The sequence below is a fragment of the Capsicum annuum genome, chromosome 6 (assembly GCF_002878395.1).
Source record: "Capsicum annuum cultivar UCD-10X-F1 chromosome 6, UCD10Xv1.1, whole genome shotgun sequence".
Classification (NCBI taxonomy): Eukaryota; Viridiplantae; Streptophyta; class Magnoliopsida; order Solanales; family Solanaceae; genus Capsicum; species Capsicum annuum.
In genome coordinates this window covers 29242653-29267585 of record NC_061116.1, presented here as the reverse complement: position 1 = coordinate 29267585, position 24933 = coordinate 29242653, and the positions used below count along the sequence as shown (strand labels likewise).

The following is a 24933-nucleotide window of genomic DNA, read 5'->3' as shown; positions in this document are numbered from 1 at the left end:
ATAATTCTGGAACGCAAGGAACACTATGCATACCTTAGTTCGTGATTTCGTGAAGATTGATGGTGAAACCTTCTTGAATTTGAATCCCCAATAGAAACCCTAGATTGTTCGTGAGAGAAACTTGAGAGAAAATAGTATATTTTGGGTGAAAAATAGCTAAATCACGTGTTATTGGGTTTAAATAGGGGTAGGAAATTGACCATTTTAACCCTGGACGCATCATTTAATTTCAATAAAATATTCTTGAATTGGGCCCCTGGAGTGACGCAGCTTTATCGTGCCGCATCACTGGAAATTGACAATTAGAAAATTGAAGGATGGCGCGACGCGGAGCCATAGCGTTGCCCCTTCCTTCGTGACTTAGAACTTGGCGTGATGCTGGGTAAATCACACTGAGACACTGGAAAAAGGACAATTCTGAATTTGAGTGCTGGCGCGACGTGCCATAATTGCGGACACCTACTGGAAATTGCCAAATTCCATTTCCTCTTGTGGCGCAGCGTGCCACTGACTAATATGGTGCTGTTTTACGATGGGAACTTGAAATAGTCATAACTTCTTACCCAGTTATCGAATTTACGCGAATCATATATCGATGGAAAGCTTATTGAATTTTCAACATGACAAAAAGTGAAAATCTGGAAAATTTCTCATGGAATAATTATCATTCACTTTAGAATCTAATATTAGGAATTCTTGGGATGAAATTTGCTAGAAAACTTTGAGGTATTACAATATCTCCCCCTTGAGAACATTCGTCCTCGAATGAGACTGACTGAGAGGGAAAATAATAAGTTGAACATGAAATGAACATGAATAATTGAAACATGATCTCATGACTGACAAGCTGAACATAACATACTGAACATGCATATCTGATGCATGTGTAACTGATTCATGAATGCATGACTGAATGTTCCATGGAACTAAGTTTCTCACAATGAGAATGCATTTCTGATGCATAATTATATAACTTAGCTGATACATGAATGCATGAATGAATGTGCAATGGTACTTGATAGCAATTTTATACTGGGAACATGAACATAAAACTGAATACCAAGTTCGTGATGAACACTGATCATGAAACTGAGTAAGATTAAGGAGAACTGTTGCCTTGAGCTTGTTCTGAGTTGGTGGAGAAGAGGTGAGAATACTTGGTACGCATGTCTGCTTTTGCTTCCCAAGTAGCTCCCGCGACGAACTAATTTAGTCAAAGGACTTTAACTAGAAGGACTTCTTTGTTCCTCAATCTACGAGTTTGATAGTCTAAGATTTCAACTGGAATCTGTTCATAAGAGAGACTATTCTAAACATCAATGCTTTGAATAGGGACTACGAATGGTGGGTCACCTATACACTTCTTGAGCAAAGAGACATGGAAGACTGGATAAACTGAGGCTAGATCTGAAGGCAATTTGAGCTCACAAACTACCTTGTCGAAACGACTGAGAATCTTGAAGGGACCGATATATTGAGGACTGAGCTTTCCCTTCTTGCCAAATATCTTCACTTCCTTCATGGGAGAGATATTTAGATAGACATGATCACCAACCTCAAACTCGAGATCTTTTCTATGAACATCTGCATAATACTTCTGTCGGCTCTGAGCAGCCCGGATTCTTTCTCTGATTAACTAGACTTTTCCTAAGGCGTCGAATTCTAAGTCAGGACCTATGACTGAGGCCTCACTAACTTCGAATCAACCAATTGGATATCTATATTTCCTACCATAGAGAGCTTCGAATGGATCCATCTGAATGCTGAAATGATAGCTGTTATTGTATGCAAATTTAATCAAAGGCAAGTGGTCATCCCAACTTCCCTTGAAATCAATTGCACACGCTCTTAGCATATCTTCTAAGGTCTGAATGGTTCTTTCTGCTTAACCATCTATCTGAGAATGGAAGGCTGTACTGAGATAAACTTGGGTACCGAGACTCTTTTAGAATGCTTTCCAAAAATAAAAGGTGAACTGGGTACCTCTGTCTGAGATAATGGACAACGAAACACCGTACAATCTGACCAACTCCTTGATATAGAGTTTGGTATAATCCTCGACTGAATAAGAGGTATGAACTGAAAAAAATAAGCTGATTTGGTCATTTTGTCTACAATGACCCAGACTAAATCATGCTGATGACGAGTTTGAGGAAAACCTATCACGAAGTCCATATTCACAATGTCCCACTTCCAAGTAGGAATTTGAACTCTTGCATGGACCCACTAGGCTTCTGATGCTCTATCTTAACTTGCTGACATGTAGGGAACTTAGCCACAAACTTTCCAATGTCTTTCTTCATCCCACTCTACCAATAGATTTCCCGCAAGTCACGGTACATCTTTGTGGCCCCTGGATGAATAGAGTAGAGTACACCATGTGCTTCTGCAAGAATTTGCTGCCTCAAGTCATCTACACCTGGAACAAAGAGACGACCCTGACAACGCAAAACACCGTCTCCCCCTTAGGAAAAAACCTCTACTTTCTGATCCTAAACTGACTCTTTCAACTTGACAAGGCTGGGATCTTTATCTTGCACTTCTTTTACCGCAAAAACTAGAAATAATTCTGAACTACTCTAAACACATACACCACCCTCTGAAGAATCGACTAAGCGAATGCCTGGTCTGGCAAGCTGATGGAATTCTTTAGTTAACTTCTTCTTACTATCCTCCATATGAGAAACACTACCCATGGATAGCTTACTGAGAGCATCAGCCACTATGTTGGCATTGCTCGTATGATAGAGGACTTATGTCGTAGTCTTTTAAGAGCTATAACCACCTTCTCTAAAGAAGATTGAGATCTTTTTGAGAAAAGACATACTAAAGACTTCTGTGATCTGTGAAGACATCTACATGAACTCCGCAGAGATAATGCCTCCAAATCTTCAAGGAAAAGACTACGGCTGCTAACTCAAGATCATGAGTAGGATAATTTCTCTCATGGGGTTTAAGCTGTCTGGAGGTGTAGGATATGGCCTTACCATGCTACATTAGGACACAACCCAAACCTACTCTGGATGCATCAAAATATACCACGAACCCATCTAGAAGAGCTAAGACTGGGATTGAGGTAAGTCGAGTCTTCAACTACTAAAAACTCTTCTCACAAGGGTCTAACCACTAAAAATCGACTCTCTTCTCAGTCAATCTGGACGTAGGGGATGTAATAGATGAAAATCCTTCAAAAAACCATCTGTAATAGCCAGCCAAACCCAAGAAACTCCTGATATCTGATGGAGAGATAGGTCTTGGCTAATTTTTTACTGCTTTCGTCTTTTGAGGATCAACCAAAATTTGCACTTACTGAATTTGGTAAATAGCTGATGATCTCTGAGAGTCTGAAGTACTGTTCTGAGATGGTCTGCATGATCGCGCTCAGTGCGGGAATAAACCAGAGTATCATCTATAAAGACAATGAAGAACATGTCCAAGTACTACTTGAACACGCGGTTCATCAAGTCCATGAAAGCTGCTGGGGCATTGATAAGACCAAATGACATGACTAAGAATTCAAAATGACCACACCAAGTACAGAAAGCTATTTTTAGAATGTCACTTTCTCTAACTCTGAGCTGATGATAGCCGGATCTGAGTTCTATCTTAGAGAAATAGCTGGCACCCTGAAGTTGGTCAAACAAGTCATCGATTCTGGAAAGAGAATACTTGTTATTGACCGTGACCTTATTTTGTTGATGGTAATCAATGCACATTATGAGAGAACCATCTTTCTTGTGCACGAATAAGACTGGCATGCCCCATGGGAAAATACTGGGTCTGATGAATCCCCTAAGAGATGCTTCAACTGTTTTTTCAATTTTCTGAGTTCTACTGGTGCTATTCTGTATGGCAGAATAGAGATAGGTTGAGTATCTAAAAGAAGGTCAATGCCGAAGTCTATTTCATTTTTGGGAGGAATTCCTGGAAGATCTTTGGGAAAGACATCTAAATATTCATTCATTATAGGAATTGATTCAAGGCTGGGAGTTTCAAAACTAGTGTCCTTAACTCAAACGAGATGATAGACACATCCTTTAGATATTATTTTCTTTGCCCGAAGGTAGGAAATAAGCTGACACCTGAAAGCAGATACACCACCCTTTCACTTAAGGACGGGTTTATTTAGGAACTTAAACTAGACTATTCTGTTTCTGCAGTCGGCTGTGGCATAGCAGGAATGAAGCCAATCCATGTCGAGAATGACATCAAAATCAGTCATCTCTAATTCGACTAAGTCTGCTGAAGTGAATTTCCAAAATATCATAATCGAGCAGTTCTTGTATACCCATCGAGCTATAATGGTTTTTCCCACTGGGGTAGAGACTGAGAAGGGTTCTACTAGAATTTCAGGACTGATTTCGAAATCATCTGCTATATAGGGAGTAACAAAAGACAAAGAAGCTCCTGGTCTAACAAAATGTAAACATGCACATGAAAGATCTGTAACGTACTAGTAACTACATAAAGAGAATTTTCTTGATCTTTTCGGGTATGAAGAGCATATAGTCTATTTGGGTGTTGCTCGCTAGTAGCAGTGGTGGTGGCACCCTATTGATTCGGGCGACCAGACTAAGCTAAGGAGCGGAGATAACTATGATAACCTGACTGAGGACAGTCTCTGACTCTGTGGCCTGGCATACCATAACCGAAATAGACATCGCTGCTAGCTCTATAAGCACTCTTGTAGTTCTTACCACAAGTCTGACAAAGGGGATTTGTTCGGGTATTGCTGACACTTCCCTGAGACTTAGAGCTTGGCACTCTATCTCTGAACTTAGAAGATGGAGCACTAGCTGAAGAAGGATCTAGAACTGATGACTTAGGATAAAATTGAGAACGGTTTCCTTCTTCAGATTTAGGCTGACTAAAATTGAAGCTACCTGTCCTAGCTTTCTTATTCTGCTTTTTCCTCTGATTAATCTTCTGCTCCTTTATCTACTGAGCATGAGTCATAATTTTGGCTAAAGTCATGTCACTATTTAGCATAGTGGATCTGCACTCATTAACTACGTTATCATTTACCCCTAAAGCAAACTTACTCATTTTGGCTCTGCCATCTGCAACCACATGAGGGGCATATCTGGCTAATTGAGTAAACTTTAGAGAATACTCTTTCACCATCATATTTCCCTACCCGAGGTTGATGAATTCTAGCATCTTAGCCTCTCTGAGCTCTTGGGGAAAGAATCTATCTAAGAATGTAGTGACAAACTCCTCCCACTCTATAGGACCTGCATCATCTGACCTTTCTAACTTCTACTATTTGAACCAAGTATGAGCCATATCTTACAACTGGTATGCAGCTAACTCATCACTCGTAATAGTAGTCACCCTCATTATGTCTGTCACTTTCTGAATTTGATCAATAAATTCTTGAGGGTCGTCATCTACTTTAGACCCGTGGAAGGATGGAGGATTCATTCAGGTGAAGTCTCGAATCCTAGCTGTAGCTGAGTTGGCTATTGGGTTGGCCGAAATGATGATTGGTCGCTCATTATAGGTAGCTACTGACTGAGCAAGAGTGGTAAATACAGTCTTGAACTCCGCATGAGAAACATAATCGGCTAAAGGTTCTTCGGGCTGAGGGGCTCACTGATTTCTTCTCTTAGGAGTCATATTCTGAAATAAAAAGAAGAAGTAGATTAGACTGAGAGATTGACTAATGATTATGCTCACTGGCATGACATAAATATTGAAATAAGGGAAATTGTTCCTAAATATCTCATAGCATCTTGCATATAAATGTGGCACGTAACACACCCATGTACAAGACTCTACTAGATGCGACTTTCAGATTTCCTAGGACTCTATTGAACCTTAGGATCTAATACCAAGTTTGTAACACCCTGATTTGCTAAACCAGAGTGCTACACGGTGCTCATGACCCCGAAGGACCACAAGCTAACCCATGACTGATATCTGTACCTGTATACTGCATAAAATACTGAATAATATGGAAATATGCACTGAAAGGCCATAAGGTTCAATACTGAACATAACATAGATAAGATAAAATCTGTAGGGTAATACAATACCCAAACAAAATTGTAAACATTGAAGTCTGAAACACAATAGTCTGTATTTAGTTTAAAAGCCGCTACTGTCTGAATAATCTAAATAAGGAGTTGATGGGATATGTCGCCAACTAACTCCAACTAATAGCTAATCAATGAAATAGTGGAGAAATAATCATGTCATCAAAAGATGAGGACTCACTTCTATTCTGACTGCTGAGACTGGAATCTACTGTTGATCTGGAACTCGTGTCTCTGAACCTATGATGTAACATAAAAAGAAAGCACCATAGTGCAAATGCATCAGTACAATGAAATATACTGAGTATACATGTGAGGTAGGCTAATGCAAGGGTTAACATGTATGAATAATGCTAGCTGACTGTCTAACATGAATGCGAGATTGCATACATAAGCACGTAACTGTAACTGACACTGTAATATTGTGATTACTGAATCTGAATACTGATGACATGACATACTAATAACTAATAGCATAAATATATGTATCTGAATGTAACTGATAACATGCGTGACTGTATCTAATAGTCCTAAATCTAATGGAACTATCTGAGTTCCTTACTATATCTGAGTTCCTTACTATATCTGAGTCGACTGTATCTGACAGTCTTAAATCTGAAGAACTATCTGAGTTCTTTTACTGAGACTGGTACTGAAACTGTGGGAGGTAGTATTTAACGGAAATGCCCCTGGTATGCCATTATGGCTGAGTTGGGGTCCATTCTGTAACCCCAATTGGAAGGGTGTCAATACTGCACCACTGACAAGGACAAGCCATGGGCGACCCTTATCTGATAGTGTCCCCAAAAGAGAATGGTGGGGCCCTTATCTGACACTGGTTATCCACCTTATTAACCCTCATCTAACAGTGTTATGTCTCAACTTATGCTGGCTACATAGTTCTGGAATGCAAGGATGACTTCTAAGGATCACACCCTCATCGGATAGTGTGTGTCCCCATCCTTGGGTTCACTTGGAGCTAATTCCTACTTCCATCTGAATGGACACTGAACATGATTTACTGAACTAAACATGAGCTGAGTTACTAAGTTTCGTTGACTGACAGAATACTACTGATATCTGACAACAAACTGAGTCATGAGATCATGGAGATTTTTCCTGAGTCATAAAACTATCTGAAGTCTAAGGATTCATAGCTTGACTGGTAGTATCATGAAAACATGATATGACTCTAGGTACATAGCTAATGTTTCAGGTATAAGTACCTCCAGGACTCGATAGAAGGAAACTGACAAAGTATGACTTACTTGAATACATAATAATCATCATAATACATTTACTGAAGCATTTCATCATACATGTGATAGGCATAAGCTTGTACGTACATGGGGATTTCATGATATCATGCTAGTTAGATACTTTACCTTCATCTAGGCATTCAACCAAACACATAGTAGGCATAAAATGTGTAAGCAACATCATACAACAATTAACTGTCGTGATTCAATTCCAATTTAATAATTTAAGGGTTTAGTCCTAGGGTTTCATGAATGTATACCGATACAAATCAACCCATATGGAATTTAACACTCATTCATGGAATACAATTCAATTACTCATTATCAACATGAACAAAAGTAACCCAATCATAAAATTCATAAGAAAATCCATAACTTGAATTTAGAAAAAGGATTCTTGGGCTTCATAGACGAAAGGAGTCCCTGAATGAACACTATGCATACCTTAGTTCGTGATTTCATGAAGATTGATGGTGAAACCTTCTTGAATTTGAATCCCCAATAGAAACCCTAGCTTGTTCTTGGAGAAACTTGAGAGAAAATAGTATATTTTGAGTGAAGAATAGCTAAATCACATGTTATTAGGTTTAAATAGGGGTAGGAAATTGACCCTTTTAATCCTGGATGCATCATTTAATTTAAGTAAAATTTTCCCGAACTGGCCCCCTGGAGCGACGCGACATTATTGTGCCATGTCACTGGAAATTGAAAATTGTAAAATTGAGGGATGGCGTGACTCAGAGCCATCGCGTTGCCCCTTCCTTCATGACCTGGAACTTTGGCACGACGTGGGGAAAATCGCACTGAGACACTGGAAAAAGGACAATTCTAAATTTGAGTGCTGGCGCGACGCGCCATAATTGTGGACACCTACTGAAAATTGCCAAATGCCATTTCCTTTTGTGGCGCGGCACACCACTGACTAATATGGCGCTGTTTTACGATGGGAACTTGAAATAGTCATAACTTCTTACCCGATTATCGGATTTAATCAAATCATATATCAATGGAAAGCTTATTGAATTTTCCGTATGAAAAAAAGTAAAAATCTTTAAAATTCGTCATGGAATAATTATCATTCACTTTTGAAGCTAATACTAGGCATTCTTGGGATAAAATTTGCTAAAAATCTTTGGGGTATTACACAGATGGGTGTAATGTTGGGTTACCTTAAATACCTCAATGGAATGTCAAATACATGAAAGAAGTAGTTTGATTTTACAAGGGATGTTGCAGTGTATGCACCTAATTTCATACACAGCATATCTAAAGTTATTCCAAAATGGATGACGTGCAAAAAAAATTAAAAGTTAGGTCGAAGTAAAATGGCAATATCCAAATAAAGTGACTTGGGACTATATTATATAACTGTTATTTTGAGCTATTTCATTGCAAGAGTACACGATCTTTCAAACTTGTATCTTCATCAGAGACTGCTAATCATAACAAAGGCATGAACTCAGTTAGACTCTTCAAGGAGTTATGCAATGAGCCATCATCACGAAAAGACATCTCGAGTTCCTGTTTCATATCAAGTACTATTTGTCTCAATTCCTGGTCTTCTTCTTCCACCATAAGTTTTCTTATTGTATTTGCTATGACAGGTCTAGTCAAATCATCAGGTCCTAGTTCAAGGCCTACTTTCCATACATGTGCCAAGTATCTTGCATTCACATTCTAATCACCAAAACCAGGCCAACAAATCATGGGAACCCCTTCGAGAATACTTTCTAACGTTGAATTCCAACCGCAATGACTCCAAAATCCCCCAACTGCAGGATGTGCCAAAACTTCTTTTTGTGGTGCCCATTTCACAATATGTCCTCGATCCTCGATCTCCAGCTGCTTCCAAATATCTATCGGGTAGGTCATGATGTTCAATCGACTTTCTAACTACCCGTAGAAATGGTTGGTTGCTATTGAACAATCCCTAAGCAGTCTCAATAAACTTATTTTTATCCATAACTACTAAAATCCTGAGGTTTACATAAAGAATAGAATTAGGGGCTTGAGTATCAAGCCATGAAATACAACTGCCATCCTCCTCTTCTATACTCATTCGCGAGGAGGCAACAATTTTGTGTAAAGGCCCTATTGTGAAAATAGGAACTTGATAATGTTGGTAAAGTTATAACAGTGCATGTTTCTCAAAGCTTTCGATAGTGTTCCAAATGATAGCCACAGAAGATCCTAAATCAGTCACTTTTTCAAGTAATTGTAATACAAACTCTGGAATTTCGAAAGTGAAAATGAATGGAAGATCCTTGAACCTAAGGCAGTGGCAGAGCAAATCATTACATTAGCAAAGAAATTTTTTTTTTACGAATGGTGCATTGAAGATTTTAAAATCAAACTGCATAATACAAATAATCATTTTTTTTCATGAATAAATGTATCCAAAATTTAAAATCAAACCACATAATGTTCAGCTTTAGTGTTCATGTTTAATTTAATATGAAGTAAAGCGATAAGCAAAAAAAAGAAAAAAAAATCAATTTTATGCTTCAAGCTTTCGTCGACCTATGGTGACGACAATAATAACAACGAAACATAAAAGAGGAAGAGCAGAATTAAATGAGGTCTTTTTTAAAAGAAAATTCTATATAAAGTTTTTTCACTTTTAGCAACTTTATAGAGAATTTTTAGGATTTACTTATTAATTTTAAATTAAATAATTACTTTTAAATTTTATATAAATTTTTAATTAAAGTAAAGGACCAAAGTCTACTAATCCTTCATTTTCCCGTGAGTTTTGAATCATTTAGAAGTTTTTCTAAATATGAGAAAAAAATCTTTAAAAAAAAAAGCCCGCAGGGGATTGAACCCACGCACTAAAGGAGAATTTTCCATTCCCTGTGTGCTTACCACCACTAGGCCAGTGCAACTGCATATGTCAAGATTGTTCATATTGTATATTTAAGCCTGTAAAGCAACATTTCATGTACTTATATTGTATAATTTTCCGGCGAAGGGTGTTCATCTAACCACTCTTGCTACAATATAGCTCCGCCCCTGAAACCGGAAGCTAGGTTATGGTACCAAATTGCACGCTAATCTAGATCTCATAAAGGGTGTTAGTCGATTAAGACAGCAGGACGGTGGTCATGGAAGTCGAAATCCACTAAGGAGTGTTTAACAACTCACCTACCGAATCAACTAGCCCTGAAAATGGATGGCGCTTAAGAGCGTGACCTACACTTGACCATCGGGGCAAGTACTAGGTCTCGATAAGTAGGAGGGTGTGGTGTTCGCTGTAAAACCTTGGGCGCGAGCTCGAGCGCGAGCGACCGTCAGTGCAGATCTTGGTGGTAGTAGCAAATATTCAAATGAAAACTTTGAAGGACGAAGAGGGAAAAGATTTCATGTGAATGGCACTTGCACAAGGGTTAGTTGATCCTAAGGGTCGGGGGAACCCCAACAGATAGTGCATTTCGCGCTTTCTCCAAAAGGGAATCGGGTTAAAATTCCTGAACTAAGACGTGGTAGTCGACGACAGCATTAGAAAGTCCGGAGACATCGGTGGGAGCCTCGGGAATAATTATCTTTTCTGTTTAACAGCCTGCCCACCCTAGAATTGCCTCAGCCGGAGGTAGGGTCCAGCAGCTGGAAGAGAACCGCACGTCGCGTGGTGTTCGGTGCATTCCCGGAGGCCCTTAAAAATCTGGAGGATCGAATGCCATCCATTCCCAATCCTACTCATAAATGCATCAGGTCTCCAAGGTGACAGGAACAGTCGGGGGCATTTGTATTTCATAATCAAAGGTGAAATTCTTGGATTTATGAAAGACGAATAACTATGAAAGCATTTGCCAAGGATGTTTTCATTAATCAAGAATGAAAGTTGGGGGCTCAAAGATAATCAGATACCGTCCTAGTCTCAACCATAAATGATGTCGACCAGGGATCGACGGATGTTGGTTTTAGTACTCCGCCGACACCTTATGAGAAATCAAAGTTTTCCAGTTCCGAGGGGAGTATGGTCTCAAGGATGAAAATTATAGGAATTGATGGAAGGAAACCACCAGGAGTGGAGCCTGCGGCCTAATTTGACTCAACACGGGAAAACTTACTAGGTCGAGACATAGTAAGGATTGACAGACTGAGAGCTCTTTCTTGATTCTATGGGTGGTGGTGCATGGCCGTTCTTAGTTAGTGGAGTGATTTGTCTGGTTAATTCTGTTAACAAATGATACCTCAGCCTACTAACTAGCTATGCGGAGGTATCCCTTCGCTGCCAGCTTTTTATAGGCACTACGACCTTTTAGGCTGAGAAAGTTTGAGGCAATAACAGGTCTGTGATGCTTTTAGATGTTCTGGTCTGCACTAATGTATTCAACGAGTTTGTAGCCTTGGACGACAGGCCCAGGTAATCTTTTGAATTTCATCATGATGGGGATAGATCATTGCAATTGTTGGTATTCAATGAGGAATTCCTAGTAAGCGTTAGTCATCAGCTTGCGTTGACTACGTCCCTGCCCTTTGTACACACCGCCCATCGCTCCTACTGATTGAATGATCTGGTGAAATATTTGAATCATGGAAATGTAGGTGGTTCGCTTCCCCCAACGTCGTGAGAAATCCATTAAACCTTATCATATAGAGGAAGGAGAAGTTGTAACAAGGTTTTCGTAGGTGAACCTGTGGAAGGATCATTGTAAAAACCTATACAACAAAATGACCTACAAACGTGTTTAACAACTGGGGAGTCCGTGTAGATAGTATGCTTCAGCCCTCTGCACGATTGCCTCTCCCTCATCCCTAGTGCGCGCGTCCAGCATGCGCATCGGACGACTAACGAACCCCGGCGTTGAAAGCGCCAAGGAATACTTATATTGATAGCCTGCCCCTCGCACCCCTTACGCTGCGCGCGTCAAGGGGACCTGGGCTTCTTTTATAAACAAAAATGACTCTCACTAATGGATATCTCATCTCTTGTATCGATGAAAAATGTAGTGAAATATGATACTTAGTGTGAATTGAAGAATCCCATGAACCATCGATTCTTTGAACGCAAGTTGCGCCCGAAGCTATTAGGTCGAGGGCACGTCTGCCTGGGCATCACACATCGCGTTTCCCCCTCGCATCGTGTCTTAATCATGGGGTGAGCTGTCGTTATAGGGAAGATACTAGTCTTCTGTGAGCCTCGAACTCGCGGTTGGCCTAAATATGAGTCCACGTCGATGAGCGTCATGCAAGTGATGGTTGTAACTCAACTCTCTTTGTTGTTGTGGCTACAGCCCATCATGCATTTTGACTCCAGGACCCTATTACGCTTAGACACTTCGACCGCAACCCCAGGTCAGGCGGGATTACCCATTGAGTTTAAGAATATTAATAAGCGGAGGAAAAGAAACTTACAAGGATTCCCTTAGTAACGACGAACGAACTGGGAATAGCCTAACCTTAGACTCGTGCGGCTCCATCCTTTGAATTATTATCTGAAGAAGCATCCTTAGTGGCGGAACGAGCCCAAGTACCTTGGAGGGGGGCGCTAGAGAGGGTGAGAGCCTCGTTGTGCCCAGACCTTGTTGAACCATAAGGCGCTATCTACGAGTCGGGTTGTTTAGGAATGCAGCCTAAATTGGGCGGTGAATTTCGTCTAAGGCTAAATACAGGTGAGAGACCGATAGTGAACAAGTACTGCAAGGGAAAGATGAAAAGAACTTTGAAAAGAGAGTCAAAGATTTTTTAAAATTATCGGGAGGGAAGCGAATGGGGGCCGGCGATGTGCCCTAGTCGGATGTGGAACGGCAATGAGGCGGTCCGCTGATCGGCTGGGGGCATGGACCAGCGTGGATTGGGGGGGCGTCCAAAGTTTGGGCTCTCGATACGCTTGTAAAATGCCATCTCCTCAATTATGGCAGGCAGCACACGCCTTTGGAGTGCTTCGACATCTGCGCGCTCCAGACACTAGCCCGTGGGCTCCCTATTTGACCTATCTTAAAACACAGACCAAAGAGTCTGACATGTATGCCAGTCAACGGATGAGATAATTGGTGGGATCCCCCTGAGGGGTGCACCACTGACCGACCTTGATCTTTTAAGAAGGATTCGAGTGTGAGCATACCTGTCAGAACCCGAAAGATGGTGAACTATGCTTGAGCGGGGCAAAGCTAGAGGAAACTCTGGTGGAGGCCTGCAGCGATATTGACGTTCAAGTCATTCATCTGACTTAGGTATAGGGGCGAAAGACTAATCAAACCATCTAGTAGCTGGTGTCGAGGGTATCATCTGCATTAAATATCTAATGACGCACGGGATATCTTAAGCTGGAGTCGAGGATATCATCAGTATCTAATATCTGATAACACATGAGATAGAATACGCTGACGTTGAGAATATCTCATCATGTTATGAATCAACATCTGAATACATAAAAGTAAATGATTCAAAGGAACGTCTCCAAGTCGCTATCTGAAATCGAATGACATATGAGATTTCGTAGAAATTTACAATTTGTAGGTCATCTATAGATTATATTATTTGAAATAGTATAGTGTGAAATATTACCTATGATTTGATAGCCCATAGGTCATTCGTAAGCCGCAACAACATCCTAACCAGATAGTGTGCAAGGTCACCAAAAAATTAGTAGTCTGAAGGTTATCCATAAGTCGCAACTAAATCTTTACTGGAGAATATGCGAGATGATCAAATTAATAAGTCTAAGGGTTCTTTATAAGCCGCATCATATCCAATATCCACTATGTGTAGGATTACCCAAAGACTAGCAATTTGAGAGATATCTCTAAGTCATATTGTATCCAAGGTCAGAAGATGTGCTGGAATTCCCGAGAGTTACCAATTCAAGGGATATCTGTAAGTCATCTCTTATACAAGGTCAGATAATGTGCAGGATTACCTAAAGGCTAGCAATTTAAAGGATATCTATAAGTCACCTCGTATCCAACATCAAATAATGTGTGAGATTATCCAAAGATTATCAATTTAAGGGAAATCAATAAGTCGTATCGATACAAAAGATACGCAAGACTTACCCAAGATAATATACAAAATAACCATTAGAAATAACCAGATAGGTTATCTTACAACAAGCATTATAGGTGACCAAAGGGTTACCGCGCCAACGAAAGATTGCACGATTGCAGGGACCATTCTGCATAAAGTGTCGTCAGTGACCAAAAGGGGCCTCCCCACTTTGAAGACATATTCAATCAACAAATGAGATAATTGTGCAAAAACCAAGAGTTTTTTTGTGTCTGTTATTGCAAGTTATTTCCTTCCAAACAGGTACATGAGAGGATAACTTTAAGCAATAACTCACGTGGAGATATGGTAAAAGACTACATACCTCTTTTGTGAATTATGTTTAGCATTAACACTCTTTGTTTGAAACATTGTCGAGAGCATCCGAGAGGATGACAATCTCAAATCAAAACCACAGGTGCAAATGACTCCAGATAGGATGCAACACAATGTGAAACTCTTTCTTAGCAGCAAAATGGAACATAGTCTAGAGAGGGACATCAAACTCTTTAGACGCGAGCTAAAAGATGATCGCCACCACCATCCAACCATACCATGTTAGAAGTAATATGGGCATTTTGAAATATTATGGTTTCAACTTCACCATCGGGATATTCCTAAACTCATACCGAGGGTAGACCCCCCTTTCTTTCAAATTCGGGTGACAAATCACCTAGAGTTTTGGAAATTATGTCCAGGTAAGTTCTTACCTATGGATGTGAAGGATCCCACATTCATGGTTAAGAGGTTACAAGCCTCTTTTCCGTAACTCAATCAACTTGCCATCCCTCCTGAGCCAAAGATAGTCTAAAATAAAAGACTATATTTTCTACCGATTGAGTCGAACTACAAACAATCTGATTCCATGAGTCTCGGGGATATATAGGTTGTGCTCTATGTAGAAAACTCGATTGCATTCCAACCTCTCCCCCTAAATCCCTTACTTTCCAGCTTCTCAATTTTATCAAAAACTCCAAAACCGAGATAGCTGGTGAATCTTTCAAAAATCGTGCTTTAAATCAAGCTTTATGAACTACAAGTGACCTGAATTCTCATGTAACCTGAGATATGTAGGAAACCTAATACCAAGGTCCGTCCATAACTCCAAAACTTGTGCGAAAACCATCCTCTTTCAGATTCAAATTTATGGTCGGGCAAAAATTAAGAACGTCAACCTTCTTTTACCCAGGATTACTTACATCCACCCTACACAAAGGGAGGGGGAAGTTGTTGACACCTAATTTTTTTCCTCCACGACTAGATTTAATCTTGATCTTCTTCAATTCTTAATAAAATCAAAATACGTATTTAATCCGAATAAAAGTTTTTCAAAATATATTTGTACGAAATTTTCTCATTTTAAGTAGCGATTATATTATCGTGTTCAATTATATGATATTGCATGATTTGATTACTTAAATATTTATTCTATGGAATATTGAATTTTAATTAAGGATTATTTTGAAAAATAAATATAATAACTAAAATCTTGATTTAAATATAATTTATTCTCAAAGATAATTTATTTGTATAAATATGTGTTTGATTTTTATTAAAATCAAGAATATCGGGAATAAAGGAAGAATTAATTCTTATCAAATTTTAATTTAATTTAATCAACCTATTAAATTTGATCATAATTGAACCTAAATTGACTACAATTACATTGCAATTGGCCAATCGACTTTTAATTTGGTCAAAGTTTAAATAGAATGGACTAAGTCTTAATTGAAATTATTTTTTATTGAGATTATTGTTTCTAAAATAATTTCAAAGATTACCAAATTCTTTATTTAATTAGGGCTATTAACCCAATTAAATCTAATTGGGATTATTTTAACCCCAATTAATTTAATTGGAGTTGTTAAATAACCCCAATTAAAACTCAATACCCACATAGCCCAATCCAACAAATAACAACAACAATTCAGCATCAACATGACCAAACATCCTCCACAACAACAGCCTCAATTGGCCCAAACATATCAGCCCAACTCCTCATCTTTTTCCCCAGACCCGTTCCAACTTAACCCATAACAGGCCTAAGATAAAATATGACCCAGTCTAGCCCACCCCTAATCTTCCCTGTTCCTTACAGCAGCAACAACAACAACATTCGGCAAAAATAAATGACCAAAGAAAACAACAATCTCAAGCAACTCATGACCCAAAATCCATCCAAATCGACTAGAAACCCATCCAAATCGATCTAAATCCATCGACCTAGCCCCAACCCAGAAAGAACCAAACTCAACCTACTCCATCACACATGAATTCATGAAAGAAAATCCTAGGAGCTTTTAGAAATTGATGAGTTGGCTCATCTAATGTTCAAATCTCAAAATTCTCAGATAGAGTTGTACGAATTCGTACATAGGTGAAGATTTTTCTTTGGCTCTTGAAGATTATTATTTCTCCTTAATTTCTATTAGTTAGATTGTGGAATTTACCACCGGTTTTGGTATGATCTGTTAGGGAAAAAACTTGGTCTTGAGTTTCAATTTAGAATTCCCTTTTGAAAAATTCCCCAAATTGCCCTCTATTTGCTTCTTCCCACAACATTCAAAGCTAAGGAAATACCTCTATTCCTCCTCTCTATAAACAACTTACTATTAAGAGAAAAGTTGTTGAATAATTTTTTGAGAAAAGTCAGATAAAAAAAAGGGAGAAAATTTTGAGAGAAAACAGTTTCTTTTTTAGTAAAAGATTTTTTATTTTGTTCATCTTTTCAAAATTTGGTCGATTAATCAGAGGTTCCTAAATTGATAACATACATATCCGGTGGTGGCACATCTCGATGTTAGCTCATTATTCTATTTTGCTTCCCTGGAAGAGGTAAACGTACTCTTGCCCCTTTAATTTCCCCAGTAGAGGTTGTAAAGGCCGTAGGATTTGTATGTGATACAAATTGTTATGCCGCTTGTTTAAATAGATGTTCCCCCCTTGCTGTAGTGATTTTGTTTTGGTAGCTCTTTCCGTTTGGGTTTATTGTCCATGCTGTTACCGTCGATGTTATCTGTTTTCATTATGATAGTGAATATATTCTGAAATATAGTACTTGTTCATATGTAAGATAGCCAAGTTTATTTAAGCTTTGAAGGCTTTTGATGTCCCTATCCGATGATAATATCTTTGCTGGTGTTAGCCCATTTTTGTTTAAACCTGTCCTTGATATTTTTACCTGTATATATATGCCCGTTGTGCTTGAATATGTAAACGGACTTCATGGTCTGACATAGTATCTCGTATTGATCCTAATAGTAGCCTAAAGATAGTAGTAACTGTACGATTAAATTTGAATTATGGAAATTAATTTGTCAAATTCATTTGTTGGAGTATTTCATATAATAATCTATTATCTTCTCTCCAGTCAGTCTAAATAGGTTCTGTTTGTTTTTGGACTTGATTCCTTCCCTGTTTAGTTGGCTCTTTTAATATCCATGGTCATTTAGTTCTGGTTGTCGCTATTTTTTGACAGAAGTTTTGCATATAACTGTTGAAATTTCACCTCTTTTGAATGATGTTTTCCAGCAGTATTGTTGCTTTAAAGAAAAGTCCTTTCGGAGTTTATGATTCTTCAAAGTGGTGTCATATACTTAGAAATTCCTTGAATTTGTTTTTCTATTAACTCTTCTGTGAAGTTATTAGTTGAGCAATGCAAACAATGTCAGAGGTAGCCATGTATATATTAGGTTTGGATTTGTAAAAGTCTTATTTGTGCATCATTCTAATAAGTGCCTAATCGATCATTTCTTTTGTTAAGGCGTTCTTTATCAATTCTTCTTTCTTCTATTTCTAAAAGATTCTCATTTGAAGTTTCAATATGTATATGGATAAAGCTTATTTGCTTCTGTCTGAAATATCAAAATTGACTTCCCCAAAGTATGGCTTTACTTCCAAGAATGAACCTTTGATTGAACTAAATAACTTCCGCCTAGATACTTATGGTATTTTCCCTTTGATTGGTATTCTCAAATTTGGGTTCATCTTATCTCCACTTGATTAAAGTGACTATTCCAAAGCATAACATTCTCTGCCTATGTGCTTTTGAATCTATTTTACCATTTTTGAGGAATGTTAGATTAGATAAAATATAAAATGCATTGTTTTGGAATATTGCCTTTCACTGTCAAATTGATATGAACATGTCCTGTTGTTTTTCTGATCGGCTTTTGATCATTTAATAACTATGTCATGTTACTGTCTATAGTTAACTATGTATTAACTTTCTTCATATTTTCCATGGTTGATCATATAATAACCATCTCTTATTTTTTTTTATTGATCATATGCTGACTTCCTTTACTTTTCCTCCTTTTCTTTTTTATTTTATATGTATTAATATGCTTTACTTTTACTTTTCTTGCATGGAAATCATTTGAGTCCTACAAGGACTTTTTCCCTTCGTATATCCATTATGGTCCAATGGGGCCCATCTTTCGATTCAAACCCTGAAAGAAAGTCTAAACGAGCCACATGGCATACAAGGAGTCGAAAGAAGAAGAATGAGTTGAAGTATCATCCTTGAAGTGGCAAAGAGACTCAGAAGTATCATTCTTTATTCATTCATTCATTTGGGCCTCAAAGATAAAGTTGTACTTAATACAGGTGAAGCAATACTCGAGCCGAAGGTTCAAGGAAAGTAGCTTAGGACATGTTATGGGCCGAACGCCTTATTAGATTAGGACAGGTTTCGTTGATTTGGGCCCAATGGCCTAAATCGTTTACTTTCCCTTCCCTTTCCCCTTTTATGTGTTTATTTGCTTATTCATTATATTTAGACTTAGTTAAAATCTCTACTAAGTCGCCTAAATCTATTTTACACAAGTCTCTTCTAAAACTCAATCACTTTTCAACAAATCAATCTTTTTTGAAGTTAGTCAAAATACATTTTCAAACAGTCTGGATAACCGCAAGTTAGTGGACGTTTTCGATGCCTTAACACCTTCCTAAAACGTTAATAGGAATCGCTTATCTAGAATATCTAGCTTAAACATTTTTTCTTTTTTGGATCATTTAAAGTAATAAAAGTTTCTTAATTCCTTTTCAAAACTAAGTGGAGACTCTCTAAATAAGACAAAAATTTTCGCAAAATAGAAATGGTGACTCTGTTGGGGATATTTAACTAGGTTCTAACCAAATAGTTGAATTTATCTTTTGACTAACTGTTTAAATTACTTACGTGTTTATGTGTTTCGATTTTGCAGAATTTAATTATTGCATTTCATGGCATGTTCCTGCATTGATTATTATATTGTTGTGAGGTTTCGTGGATGTCCTGGCCCCTGTTGTTCAATTCCAAATAAAATGTTGGAAACACAACAGTTTATCGGTATATTAGGCGGTCGGAGGCTGTTCGTGTTACCAAACTCAAGTTGTCTGCTTGGGAACCTATGTTCAAACCCACTCTAGACACCTAGGATAGAGCTAAACGAAAACCCTCTTTTAGGCATAAGCCTAGGATGATCCAATACCCGAAAGGGGTATTGGGCCCATTATAAAACTTGCCCTGCGTCTATTGACCTCGAGTTAATTAAATATGAATAATATTTAAGTGTTAAAGAAATATATGTTTGTTTAATCCAATCCATTATCCTTTGGGGGGTCAAGAGAAGGCTTGCATTGTTTACTTTTGTGTAAGGATGCCTCAATCATACAATAATTAAGGAAAGAATTGGAGCAAGCCAAGAAAGAAATTGATAAATTTGGACAATTTCATCTAGAGCACAGTTACACGAAAATCGCTTAATCATCAATGGATGTCGCCAATGGCAAAAAGTGGACAAAGTTAAGAGGGCGGAGGCCGATAGCAGAGCATTCAGGAACTAGTATTTCCTATCCCCTGCATGGGACATTATTCTTTTTCTTATGTTATTTTCCCTTTTTCTAAAGATTGTATCACTTTTTATACAACGTTTGTAGACATTTATGTCATTTATTTTTACCTCTGAAGGTTTTTAGGGGATAATGAATTGGTTTTAAAAAGCCTATATTTCCTTCAAATACATTAGGCCAACTCTTGGCTCAAAAGGGTCACCCAATTAGGATGCACGTTTATTACAATATGTTTGTGTGATATAAATGCTTATGAACTTATACGTGCTATGTTGATTCGAATCAAAGGCGAATTGATCCAATCTTCACTTTCCACAAAGCATCTCTAGGCAGAAATATACCCCACTATTCAAAAATTCGACCAAACGTACTCCAAGTCTCTCAAGTTTCTCAGAAAAGTCCACAGTCATTCTTAAAACTTCCAAAATGATCGCTACCGTTTTAGGAAAGTTGACTTTAGAATCAGAAAAATCCATTATAGTTTCAAACTATGTAGGGCCTGATTTCTCGTCTGTGAGATACGGAGACAGCCTTCCTGCCCAGCCCATGTCTTCAAAAGCTCTGTCGTCCTCCATTTTTTCTTTGAAAGAAGTAATAAGGTCAAAAAGTAGAAAAGTTAAACCTTCCTGATAAATTCCACCTATCCATATCATTGAGCAAAATCCTGTTCATTGAAATTCTCGAGTCATCATTATTTTATGGATTAATTCTCATGAGATGAGAAACAACTCTATGTGTTTACTTCCTACTTTATCATTTTTCTTTGCTTATTACTAAAGAAATCTAAGTCATCAGCCTTTGAGTTGTTTTTACTTTGCAGGTAATAGAAACTAATCTGTGTTGGCACAAAATGGCCCTAGTTTACTAGATCAAAATAAATAAGAGATCCCCTTCTTGGCTATTATTTCATTATAGGAAAAGTAAAATGACTAGTAGTAAAACTGGACTCTACCAATCATTTTTCAAACCTATAAATGATGGTCTCGAGGATGGGATAAGGAAAATTCGAGGGAAGAATTTTCCAAGACAACCGAGATTATGGAAGATTAATTGGAGGAAACATTGTTGAATTGGACCTCTACTCAACCCGTGACTCGTCGCCCATCATACAACAATAACTTAAAACTTGCCATTGTAATGTCATGTCAAGAAGCAAAATAATGGCAAATACAAGACAATAGCCTTAGAATAGTCAACAGAAGAGTGAAAGAGTTCGAGAATTGAAATAAGCCCAACCTAGAGGAGCCCTAGTCCTACTTGAGATGGATGATCAAGAGTGGACCAAACCAATCGATTCTGATGTAGTAAAGAGATACTATCTTTGAAGGAGATTTTAGTTTTTATTTCCTTGGCTTATTTGTAATCGCTTTCATGATATATCTATTTTATGATGTGTAATTTCCTAGAATCCCTTCCTTTCATATACGAACTATGTTTGACCTGATTCCTACTTCAACAGGATACGTAGGCGCCCCAACGACTCGGTCATGTAACCCCAGGAAATGGAAACTAGGGCAGAATTTTGAGAAGGAATCTCAAAAATTCATAGGAGAAATATCATCATCCAACAAAGAGAATGAGGACTAAAAAGGGCTTCAGATCCTCTCAAGTTGAGATCATCTCAAACAACTTTAAACTGGGGTTGAAATTTTTACAAAGGCCTCAAAATTTCCACCAAGAACTGGAATATATTTCAAATTCCCCATCACCATAGGTCAAAGTTAAAATTTTGAAGTCACTAGCTACGACAAAGGCTAGGTAGACTCAATCTCAGGCTATGACAGAACTGTTTGAAGAACCCTCCAACAATGATGATGAGTTTTGGAAATTCTCCATCAGATATAGTTAAAACTAAGAGGAAAACGTTTGTTGAAGCTAGTACATGACATGAATAACAGAGATTTTCTAAATCTTTTACAGAATTTTTAAAACTATTTTTAAAATTTAAAACTACTTTCAAATATCTATGCAAATATTTTTAATTAGTGATTGCCTAGGCATCTACTGGGATGGGGATCCGGGTGGAAGTTCCAACACAATGGAGCACCAGAAAGATGGTAAGGAGCAAACCAATGATCGAAGGTGGTCAACATGGAGTAGTTTTACTCAAAACTAATTATTTTTGTATGGATGCAGGGATCTATACATGAAAATAAGAGCCCTTTTCAAAAATACCCTAGCAAGTTGGTATCCACACCCGAGAACATAATGCTCAAGAACGATATTTTTAGGTAGCCCCAAAAATGGGTTTAATACCCATTTATCGACGGCCTTTTGAATTGTCTATCTCATTTCTTGAGATTTTGAAGGACAAATAAAGACATCTTATCTTCTTTTTTGATATTTTATTTAGAATTTTTCTAAAAAATAGTCGCTAGCAAAAGCGACTTTGTGTCTACTAAATATTTACCTTGAGCGCAGGTATATTCAAGGGAGGTTGCATAATAAATACAATAATAAAAGAATCACTCAATAGGAGGAAGAGCGGAAAGTCATCCTCAAAATTCACCTTGAAGCAAAGCAACGGTGTTAGGGTAATCCCCATACAAGGGTTTTTCCCCATTTACTTGCATCCAGTGGATTTTCTATTTAATCATTTCTTCAAAAAGAGAAGATTAATAGCAGAATAAACCATTCAAATTATGATGCTCAAAATTTGTCATTAAACTATCATAAAGCTTGACTTTGGTCGCCAGTGAGAGCGATATTGTGTCTACTAATTGTCTACCTTGAGTATAAGTACATGCAGAAAGCATGACGCAGACAAACGAACTCAGGTGAAACTATTTTCAAATCACCAAAAGAACCATTTCATATCATCTCATTGGTGAGAGGGCCATTGTATCCAATATTTGTTGACACACGAGATATCATACGTTGGCGTCGAGGATATCATCACTTAATATCTTTTGACACACGAGATATCATATGCTGGCATCGAGGATATCATTATCATTAATATCTGTTGACACATGAGATATTAGATGCTGGCATCCAGGATACCATCATCTAATATCTGTTGACACATGAGATATCATATGCTGGCATCGAGGATATCATTATCTAATATCTATTGACACGCGAGATATCATACACTGGCATCGAGGATATCATCATCTAATATCTTTTGACATGCAAGATATCATACGCTTGTGTAGAGGATATCATTATCATCTAATATCTATTGACACACACGATATCATACGCAGGCATCGAGGGTATCATCTACATTAAATATCTGATGATGCATGAGATATCATATGCTGGTATCGAGGGTATTATCTGCATTAAATATGGTAGCATGTATACCATATTCAGACAGTTTGTAGCTTCCAGTCAACAGGTGACGAGTCCTCTTGATTCAAGGGCTCGAGTCAGTCATATAGTTTGAGTAGTATTTTACTTTTATTCATTCAGTCATATTGATTTGGGATAGTTAGGGGTCATGTCTAGGCTACCTATAGTCAATACAAGTAGAGGCTTCATAGACAGTCAGTAGAATTAATATATTTAATTCCAGAGCAGAGTTGTAATCATTTTAATTTAGTTCTGTGTTGATCAGATTCAGAAAAGAGTCATCTTCTGCTTATTTTGTTTAAATTTATGTATTTTATTTAGTTGCTTATGAGTTATGCTAGTATAAGGGTTAGCTTGGGGTCACTTCTGTCCCTAAGCACCATGTGACGACTAAGGGATAGTCTCAAGTCATTAAAAACTTTATATCAGAGCACAAGATTCAAGTGTCTTAGGGTGTCTGTGAAGCCGTGTCTAGTAGAGTCTTACGGAACGGTACGGAGACATCTATATTTTTCTTCGAGAGGCTACGAGACAATTAAGAAAAGTTTTCTTTCTTCCATACTCTAGATTGTGCAGTAAAGTTGTTCTCTTAGAAATTCCTGTCTACTCGTGTGTTACCCCAAAATTCCTCGTCTATGACTTATTCTTGAGATAACATGATTAGCCAATTCCAAAGGGCTTGAGAGGAGCTCTCTAGTGTGTCATAAGTCCATTAAGTTGAAATTTATGTCCTTATCCTTATGAGTTGTTTAGTTAAGATAGAATTAGATATGTACTCAGATTGCCCATTGACCCTTTTAATACTAATAATGCTCATGAGAGGAGATAGTATGAACCTAGACTGTTAAATAAAATATGCATTCAAGAGGTATTATGAACTTCAGTGTTATGATTTATGAATAGTAGAACCCTATTATAGTTGGAAGTATGGGTATAGAAGAGTAGTGGCAAGAAAGTGGGAATGGCGATTGGTAGAAAGTATAGAGATAAACTTAGGCATATTGTCCAGTTTTGTTAAGGTGATATGTCCTTACGTGCTAGTTTAGTGGAAGGCAGAGAAGGAGTTATTAGTTAAGGTGACTTGTTATTTGCTTGAAGTACGGAAGGAGTTATTGATGATATTTATGGTGATTGAAAAGTATAGGATATTAATGAAGTATTTGGTGATTGAGTATCGTTAATTTAGGCGTATGGAAGGGAAAAGGTAAATAGTAGTGATGTGTAGAAATAGTATGTGCTAATGGATTATAATGAGATAGGTCATATGATTTTGACTAATTACTATTATTATGAAGATCTAGTGGACTAGAGTTTCTTGATATTTAATTTTATAGCTTCCAAGTGAGAATTGTATGTAAGGTGGGTTGTTAAATCATGTTTAGCACTAGACATTAAGTTTGAACAATTGATGGTCGTCAAGGTGAATGTAATGATTTCTTGGTTAGTGGTGCTATTTATATGGAAGTGATTTAGTAAGCTTGAACAACATGTGCAAGATTTTGAGTCCATTTTAATTC

The 24933-nt window shown here is 37.8% G+C and overlaps 1 non-coding gene and 1 pseudogene across 1 annotated transcript; one reads left to right on the top strand and one right to left on the bottom strand.

Annotated features, from left to right (window-relative positions):
* Positions 1-8737: 8737 nt before the first annotated feature.
* LOC107874415 overlaps positions 8738-24933 on the bottom strand; it is a 36949-nt pseudogene continuing 20753 nt past the window's right edge.
* LOC124899817 lies at positions 12203-12358 on the top strand. The gene has a single exon (XR_007057381.1). It is a non-coding gene; the product is annotated as a 5.8S ribosomal RNA (ribosomal RNA).